The sequence below is a fragment of the Myotis lucifugus genome, unplaced genomic scaffold (genome assembly GCF_000147115.1).
Source record: "Myotis lucifugus unplaced genomic scaffold, Myoluc2.0 scaffold_23, whole genome shotgun sequence".
In the NCBI taxonomy this organism is placed as follows: Eukaryota; Metazoa; Chordata; class Mammalia; order Chiroptera; family Vespertilionidae; genus Myotis; species Myotis lucifugus.
The window spans coordinates 4,485,154-4,494,375 of NW_005871071.1; positions in this window are offsets into that span (position 1 = coordinate 4,485,154).

Genomic DNA, 9,222 nt, shown 5'->3' on the forward strand with positions numbered 1-9,222 from the left:
GCGACCACATTATTGCGAAACTTGACATCAGCAAACCTGGCTGCTAACGTTGAATTCCACCACTGATTCTCCTGGGCCACAGCCCGCGGCGGCCCGGGGGTCCATTAGGTTGTGCTGCTAAGGGATCAGCAGTCATTCTCCTCTCAGAATGTACAGACACTACAGCCACTTATCTTTATAGTTTATTGTTTTAATGCTATGCTTTTTTCTTTTAGTTTAAAGGGGGAAACGTGCTCTATCAAGCATAGCTAGATTTTTCGAAAGTAGGCCCACTAAATTTAGGATTTGTGACAAGTCCACCCAAATTGAAGCTGCATTTTGTGCTGTTTTGAAGAAAAGATGAACCAAGCAAATTAATAGCACAAGTAAAGGACATAATTAACTGAAATGGAATCATGTATTTTTAAGGATGTTGGCAGGGTATGGTTTGCAGTGAATACCTAAATGACAATAACAACAGCCCTATGCTAAGTGTCTGCTGCCAGCCCGGGAATCAGATACCATGACGTATTGTCTACTGTGGTCTTCACAGCAAGCCTATGAGATGATCCTGTTGTCTGGGTAAGAAAACTAAGAAAGAGATCATTTGACTTATTCAAGGTATCAATGCAGGAAAGAGGATTCAGACCCAGGTCTAACTGGCTTCAAGCCCGTGTTCACACCCTCAGGTTATATTGCAATACTTCCTGGTCCTCTGGGGGTCCTGGGCCTTATATGAATGTTATGAAAGGTGAGAAACAGACCACATTAAGAACGCTGCTTATGGCTTCAAAGAGGATTTTCAACTCAAGCATGCCTGTTCTACTGCCTATCTATAAATCTTTTTTCTCTTCAGAAAAAATGAGTCATCCATTTGAAGCCATTTTGTGAGCCGTATATTTTTTTAAATAACTGTACTAGAAAGCAACACAATGTTTTGACTTACAAATAGATTTATTCTGATTTTTTACTCATTCTTCCTTAGTTGGTATCAGTGACATTTTGTTGAATATAGATGGAGTTGAGCATATCCTTAATATTAATTGATAATTCACACAATAATGGGCAATCTCTTGGTTGTTCCATGAATGTTCTAATGCAAAGCTGGCAATGGGCCTGGCGGTTGGGGGCAGTGACATGTTGGAGTCCAGGCAGAGGTTGCACGCTGGAGGCTGAAGGCAGTGCCACGCGGAGCCCGGTCGGAGCCCGAAGCAAAAGGAAAAGTCAGTAATACCCTGTCTTAGTTTAAGATTTTGATATTTTCTTTATCATGATATTTTGCTTTAATTTTGATTGTTGAAATACTGTGTTAAGATATTATTTAACTTGGTTATTTTTGAGTTTGGGGGCATTCCCTTAAACTTAGCACCTGCCTCACTTATCTCACCCCTAGTCCAGCCCTTGATGAGAGGCTGGATATGGCTAGCAGAGTGTTTCTTAAGTGGGACATTTCCCATAAAAATCAGCATTTCCAGCATTCCTTGTAAACATGTAAATATCTGGCAACATTGGACTTGCATCTGCACATGGCAAAAAGTGGCATCATCCAGGTGGCATCTGCCTCCATTGACGGGTATCGCTGTCCTGTTCTCCACAGCCCCCCTCCAATTTCTGGCCAGTTCGTTACTGCCTGGCCCCCATAATATCTGAGCTGAGCCTTCTGAGGCTAGACCAAATGTAGAAATGTTATCCTTGAACCTTCAGGAAATTTGTTCTGCCATTGCCCATAACGTTCCTTCAGGTTTACCGATGTGTTGCCCTTGACAATGAATCACAGGATAAGATCACTGCCAGCAAAACTGGGGGGGGGGGGGGAATCTCCGTTGACCAGCATTGCAGCATCATAGATCACAGTGCTGAGCATGCACTTCATGTTTCCCATGCAGAGCAAGCTTCTTTTTTCACATCAAGGCCTTAACAAATACTTTGTATCATCGCTAAGATTTTTTGAGCACTTACAATGTGCCTAACTCTGCAATCTTATTATCCATCACAAGGATCACATGATATATGTTAATATCTCCATTTTACAGATATAAAAACTGAGTTACTAAGAGGTTAAGAAAATTGCTCAAGGATACCTAGGTGGTAAATAGAAGAACCTGAACTCAGACCCAGATGGATGATACCTAAAATACTACACTCTGTACCACTCAGTACCCTGCCTCTCTGTGGCCTGCTGTTATCTTTAATAACAGACACTTGCTTGCTAAATTTGCTAATTTCCCCTTGCTATCAATGACTAGCATTTCACAAGCTCATGGAACTTGATCCAAGTGCATATAACAGCTGCCTATGGTATTAAATTGACTGTAAGAGCCTATCTTCCTTGTTTTTGTGCCTGTTTTCATACCAGATTAATTTTTCAAAGGTTAATCACATGACACTTATTTTAATTATGCCTCTCTAGTCACGACAAATGACAGCGTTTGACTTCTTGTTGCCTTCCTTTGTATTGTGTGACCAATGAGATTATTAATAAATGCCTTTTTATTATGTAGTCATGCTGTAGATGCCCACAGGGCATGGGCTGGCCTCATGTATTTTATTCTGGGTGCAGTGTCAGCAGGGCCTTGTGGATTTGCTAATGAGCTAAATCCCGTTAGTCCACATGCCCCGGACTGCCAGAGATCTTTTAAATACATCATTGCTCTCCGAGACTCAGCTGGGTTCAGTGTGAGAGAGATTAACTTCTCATTCCAATTAGTGGAGAGTCATCCTGTTGGAGAGAGAGCTGCTCATGTAGCCCTGAACCCAGGACTTTTTGACTGATGACCAGTGACCAGTCAACACAGATGTGGACTTAGAAAAGGATGGCATCAAGAAATAATTCTATTATTAATTATTATCATTATTATTATTATTATTATTATTATTATTTGTTTTGTGCGTTCCCTTAATAGGGTGGGCCCTTAGGAGATGGAGAAGCTGTTTTGTTTCCCATGTGGAAAATGTACTGACTTCCATCTAGTATGATGGAAAGCTAAAAAGAAAGGGAGTGGGCCATTTAAAATAAACTTAAAATTGGGTATATATCCTTGACCAAATTCCTCCACCACTGAGCACTGGGTATAAAAGCTATTTTCAATTCTATGTTTTATTTTTTTCAGATAATAATAATACTAGATAACCATCATTGCGCACTCCCAGGCACTCTTCTGATTGCTTTATGTGTATTAATTTAACCCTCACCACAACCTTTGGACAGAGATACAATCACCCCCCAAGGTTGTGCTCCAAACAAAGCGTGTGAGACAACGCCTCTGTTCACCTTGTATTTCTGCCTCTTCGCTCATCTTGTTCTTCCTGAGATGAAGTAACATTTCAGGCTGTGCATATTGCTAGTCTGTGTTTTTATTTTTTGTTTTGTTTTAAGTGGAATATTTTGGGGAATAAAAGTCAAGCCCAAATCAAGCCTCTACAAAGATATTGCAGATGTACGAAAAATAGGAAATTTCTGCAGACACAGAGTAGCAAGAAAAAAATTTGCTTTTTCTCAAGTAAAGTTTCTTCAAGTAAAGGTTTGAAAAATGAAATTCAGCCTGGAAATGAACATCTTTCATTTAAGATTAAAAATGATTCAGAAAAATAAAATCTTAAACATGCTCAATAGTAAAAGAAACAAATTCTGCTTAAATTAAAATTATCTCACCGTTGTTCTATAGGCAGACCAGCACACTGGCTTATGTGAAGAGAACTCCAGAGATGTTCCTGAATAGACATGAATGTGCACACCCTAACCACAGTCCATCTAAAAATCAATGAGGTTTATATATATTACAAAACAACAACAACAACACTTGTTTTACAAGAGAATGTATTCTCTGTAAGCCATATAAATCCAAGGAGTTATATTTGGGGGGGTCTGAGTAATGTCCCACACTTAAAGATCAAATATCATAATCCTTGCTTGTTTTAACAGAAGGCAAAGGTAAAAAAGAATTCTTAATGTATAAATGCTTTCTGAAGCTAAAATTGTATACACACACACACACACACACACACACACACACACACACACACACACACACGTAACAATGGCTTTAAAATGGCCTTCTTACTTAGAAGCAGCCAAAGGCCAGACTTGCTAGGGGAAAGGGTTTGAATGACCATGTACAATGTCCATAAATGTGTTTTGTCAAGAGTTTAATTGCTTCCTTATCCTTAATGTCTACCAGGGAGTCGGAGTGGGAGTCGGAGTGGCCGACACTGGATGTGCAGCAGCGCAAACAGATTTTGATGGGTGTGCACTTGCATATATGTATGTGTATGGGGAGTGTGTGTGGAGCTGGTCTGCGTGATGGTTAGAGTGGGAGGGATACAGGCACAACCAACCAACAAAATTCCTGAGGATCCAAGAGTCTCACTTTTTACCATCTTATAACAATAGTCAAATTTCTTATAGCAACGAATCCCGTCTGTTTCCTGTATTTCTGAAATGGGACATGCTCATCATTTGGGTCCTAAGAAGCCTCCTTTCATTCTGTTTCTTTATTAAAAGCAGCCTCAAAAGGATTCACCAAGTAAGAGGTAAAACTGTCTCCTCTCTAAGGGTTGCCTCCCCCTCCCACTGCCCAGCCCACCCATGGGCTTCCCCTTCATGCTGCCCTGGGCCCCACGGGATTGATAGCCATCTCCAAGCTGCCTTAGGCTCAGTGCCCTGTGGGCCTCTGGAAGGCCAGGGTTGCATCTTACTCATCCATGTGTTTCTGAATGTAGGACACAGATGCTGCATGGGTAGTAACATGTTGCTAATGAAGAAAAATTCCAGTTAACTCCTAAAAATGTGTCTATTGAACATAGTAAAAAGGAAAGCAGAAATGTGTAAGGGTGCATAATTTTATTTTTTAGATCAGGATAAATTTGTTTCCATTTGCATGCAGATCAAACAATCTTGATAAACATCATGTTCCAATTAATTAATAAAAATATAATATAAATAATTTTCCTGAAATGTGTTCAGGAAAAACACACACAAAAAAACTAATGCCAAGAGAGGTACCTCTGATGTCATAAAAATGGAGAGTCTAGTGCAGTTGATGGAAGTTTTAAGTTTCCAGGCAGCGTCCTGAAGCAATGACATTCAGCCTGGAAACTGATGATGACAACTCAGGGCCTGGCCTTGCAGGTCTAGAAACTTCAGGTTAGTGCAGGGGTGGGCAAAGTTTTTGACTCGAGGGCCACAATGGGTTCTTAAACTGGACCAGAGGGCCGGAACAAAAGCATGGATGGTGTGTTTGTGTGAACTAATATAAATTCAAAGTAAACATCGTTACATAAAAGGGTACGGTCTTTTTTTTTTTTTTTTTTAGTTTTATTCATTTCAAACGGGCCGGATCCAGCCCGCGGGCCGTAGTTTGCCCACGGCTGGGTTAGGGCCATCATGGGAATAACAGAGCTTTGAGAACTTGTGGTTTGCTGTCCTCAAATTCATATAACACTGATTTATAGCTGAAATTTAATAGGCTAATCTACAATACAAAATCTTTTAAGTGTTTAATATGTTCCACACATTGTGCTGCCAATTGGCCAAATGTTCCTAGAAATCTTTCTTTGGCAACCTCCTACTTTTTCCTTTTGAGTTTTATTTCTCTAGCTTGAAGTTTTCCCCTGTTCAAATAACTTCCTCTGAGAGAAAAAACAAGTCAGTAGTTGCAACTTATGAGTAAAGATTCCAATGAGAAAGATGCTGAATGGAGAATATTGATGAAGCTGCAAAGGCTAACTACATTTTAAGTTCCTTTGCTTTGGGCTGCAATGATGACATCAGGTCAGTGTGGTAAGCCTGGTTAGTCACCTGATAAAATCTGATTAGAAAACAGCTCAGCTCACCGCAATACCACCAATGCCACTTATCAACAGGGAAATGCAAATCACAACCACAGTGAGATGTCACCTTGCACCTGTCAAGATGGCTATTATTAAAAAACAAAAACACAAGACAAGTATTGACAGGGCTATGAGAAAATCAGAGCCATTGCACACTTGTTGATGGGAATGCAGAACGGTGAAGCCACTGAAAACCAGTGTGGAGGGTTCTCAAAAAATTAAAAATGGACCTACCACATGATCCAGCAATCCCACTTCTGGATATTTATCTAAAAGAATTGAAATCAGGATCTTAAAGAAATATTAGCATTTCCACATTCACTGCAGAACTATGTATAATAGCCAAGATGTAGAAAGAGCCTAAATGTTCAATGACAGATGAGTGGATGAAAAAATGTGGTATATACAGACAATGAAATACTATTCAGCCTTTAAAAAGAAGGAAATGCTTTAATATGTGCCAACATGGATGAACTTGGAGGACATTATGTTAAGTGAAGTAAGCCAGTCACGGAAAGACAAATACTGTATGATTCCACTCATATGAGGTATGTAATAATAGCCAAATTCATAGAATCAAGTAGTGGAATGATGGTTGCCAGGAGTGGGATTAGGGGGTGTTATTAGGAGTTACTAGCCAATGAGCATCAGTCAAGTAAGATGACTAAGCTCTGCTGTACCACATTGTACCTGCAGTCAACAACACTGTATGTTACACTTAAAAACTTGTTGAAGGGTAGATGTCATGTGAAGTGTTCTTACCACAATAAAAAAAATCTGGTTGGCATTTGTACATGTATTTGATGAATAAAGAAATCTGAAAACACATTAATAATAAAGCTTTGTAGATAAAAAAATCTTTCAAAACATGGCATCTATGGAGGAGAAAGTAGTAAATTGTGTCCCTGGTGGTTAAAAAGGTTATGAAACACTGCTTGACATTATCCATCATGTGAATCTGAGAGGAAATGATGGTTCTGAGTGCATCATGTGTGTGTGGAGGAAGAAAGGAAGTGCTGGTTAAATACTAAATCAAGAGGAAAGTGAGAGCTCTTCCAGCCTCCCCCCCCCCTTTACCCTAGCAGACAGAGGTTGGGGCTTACTTGGACCAGACCAAAGTAGGGCTGCTGAGCTGGGTCGTGTTCTGCAACCTGTTGCCTGAGGTTTTAGTGGGAAGTCTATGGCATAGTTACTAGGAGCAGGATTTTAAGGGTGTGTGAGGTCAGAACCTGGAAGAAAGTGTAAGATCAGGTCATAAGTATATATATATATATGAGAGAGAACACCAAGTAATGAAGTCAAACAAGGCAGATAATAAAAGAAGTTTAAGTTAATCCTTGAAATAGCAGAGGTGACAATTCTGTTAGAGAAAATGGTACCAAAACACTATAGATCCTAGAAGCAACTTTCTTCAGTTTCCTGTATGAGCGAACCCTGAAAGGCCAAGCCAGGAATCTTAACTCAGAAGAGCCCTCCTCAGTCTGGGAAAGATAAGCTCCACAGCCTGGGGACCCATTTGAGCAGCGGTGGACAAACCTACCAATATGGTAGCCTCACCTCTGGATGGACAGCATTGCTCACTGAGATTTTGCTGAAATGATTGATTCATTTTGCTTGGGTTTCCAATGGCAATAATGACATTAAAAAGACCACCCATAAAACAGTTATCATCATCTGATTCATTTTGTGACATGTGCTTATATTTGGTGGTAGTTTGGAAAAATAGCAGTGAAGCTAATGCCTCATTACTTAGAACCTCTAAGTTTAGAATTTCCAACCTAAATTGAATCACAAAAGTACACTTACAGCTAATTCACATATTAGAACAATTTCTATTAATCATAATTTGTGCATTTGGAGATTAGCATACACCTTGAATACTGCTCAAACCCCTGTCTCTCTAGCCATCCAATTTTCAGCAAATCCATCACAGCTGCAAAGCCAAAGTACAGGAAATAGAGCTGGAAATTGCAGGGGAAAGGATGACCCTAACTTAAACTGGAGACATTCCCTCAGCCATTGTGAGAAGGCCAGAATGAAGTGAAGCTTTCAGATCTAAAGGCCCAAGATATTCAACTTAATTTTTCTGCAACTCAACTTTTTCATCTGTTAAATGAGAATATTAATACCTCCCCATGTACCTCTCAGGCTTGTTAATGCCAAGTTAATGCCATGGTCTTGCACAATGTTGGAAAGTGCTTCAACATGGACTCTGAGAACAAAATCCTTCAGCTCCTTTCTGTCTCAATGTTGTCTGAACGAATTCTAGCTCCATTTGAGAGGGCCTGGTGACCAACACACAATGGCAGAGACTTTCAGATTAGAGAGACAGAAATCCAGTCATTTTTCAGATTGTACTGAAAGGAAACAGGACCTCCTGCAGACATCTATCTGAATTTCTCACCTAAAGACTGAACAGGTGCAAAAGTAAGTCTATGAAATAAGGCATCATGATAACGTTATTACAGGTAATTATTATAGGTAACATTATTACAGGAGTAGCCTTTACTCAGTGCTCACTATGGATATTTATTAATTCTTCCATCCAGTCTAGGAGGTTAGTGTGGATATACCCATTTTCAAAATGAAGAAACAGAGGCTCAGAGAGGTGAAGTGACTTACCTAAGGTCACACAATGAATGAAATAGATAGTGGCAGTGCTGGGGTTTACCCTGTATCTTCCTGCCTTCAGAGTCAATGCTCTCGATTGTTATGAAATATATCTGCAGAGTATGAAGTCAGCTCTTTCCAAGATTTTCTTCTCAACTTCAGAGTGCCCCAAGCTTTTAAATATATATCTTTTACATATATATATATACACATGGCTACCTGAACTGGAAGACTATGCTATGCACTATTTGTATCCCCCCAAATTCATATGTTGCAACCTAATCCCCAATGTGATGGTTTTGCAGGTGAGGCCTTTGAGAGGTAATTAGGTCAGGAGGGTGGAGTCCTCATGAATGGGATTAATGCCCTTATAAAGGAGGTTCAAAAGAGGTTCCTCACCCCTAATTCCTCCTCGGCTCTTGCATGCAGCACCGGCAAGAAGTCAGTCATCTACCGCATAGGCAAATATATATCAGAGGTTTCTCTTTTAATACATTATTTAGATGGTTTCAAGAGAAGACATTTAGTTTTTCTGTGTGTGTGTGTGTGTGTGTGTGTGTGTGTTTTAAAAAGCCCAACAGAAAATGGCTGCATTAATATAACACAAATCCCCAATTATATTTTTATCTCACTTTTAAATATGAGCAAACAAGCTAAGCTCACAAATACTTGAGAAAACACCTTAGAATGTTAAAGAAAAAAAAAGTAGAAAAAATAATCCCTGGAAAAATAATTTTGGGGGCGAGATGAAACTTTACAAAAAACACCTCACAAAGTTGGAGTGCGAAAATGGCGGAGGCTTAG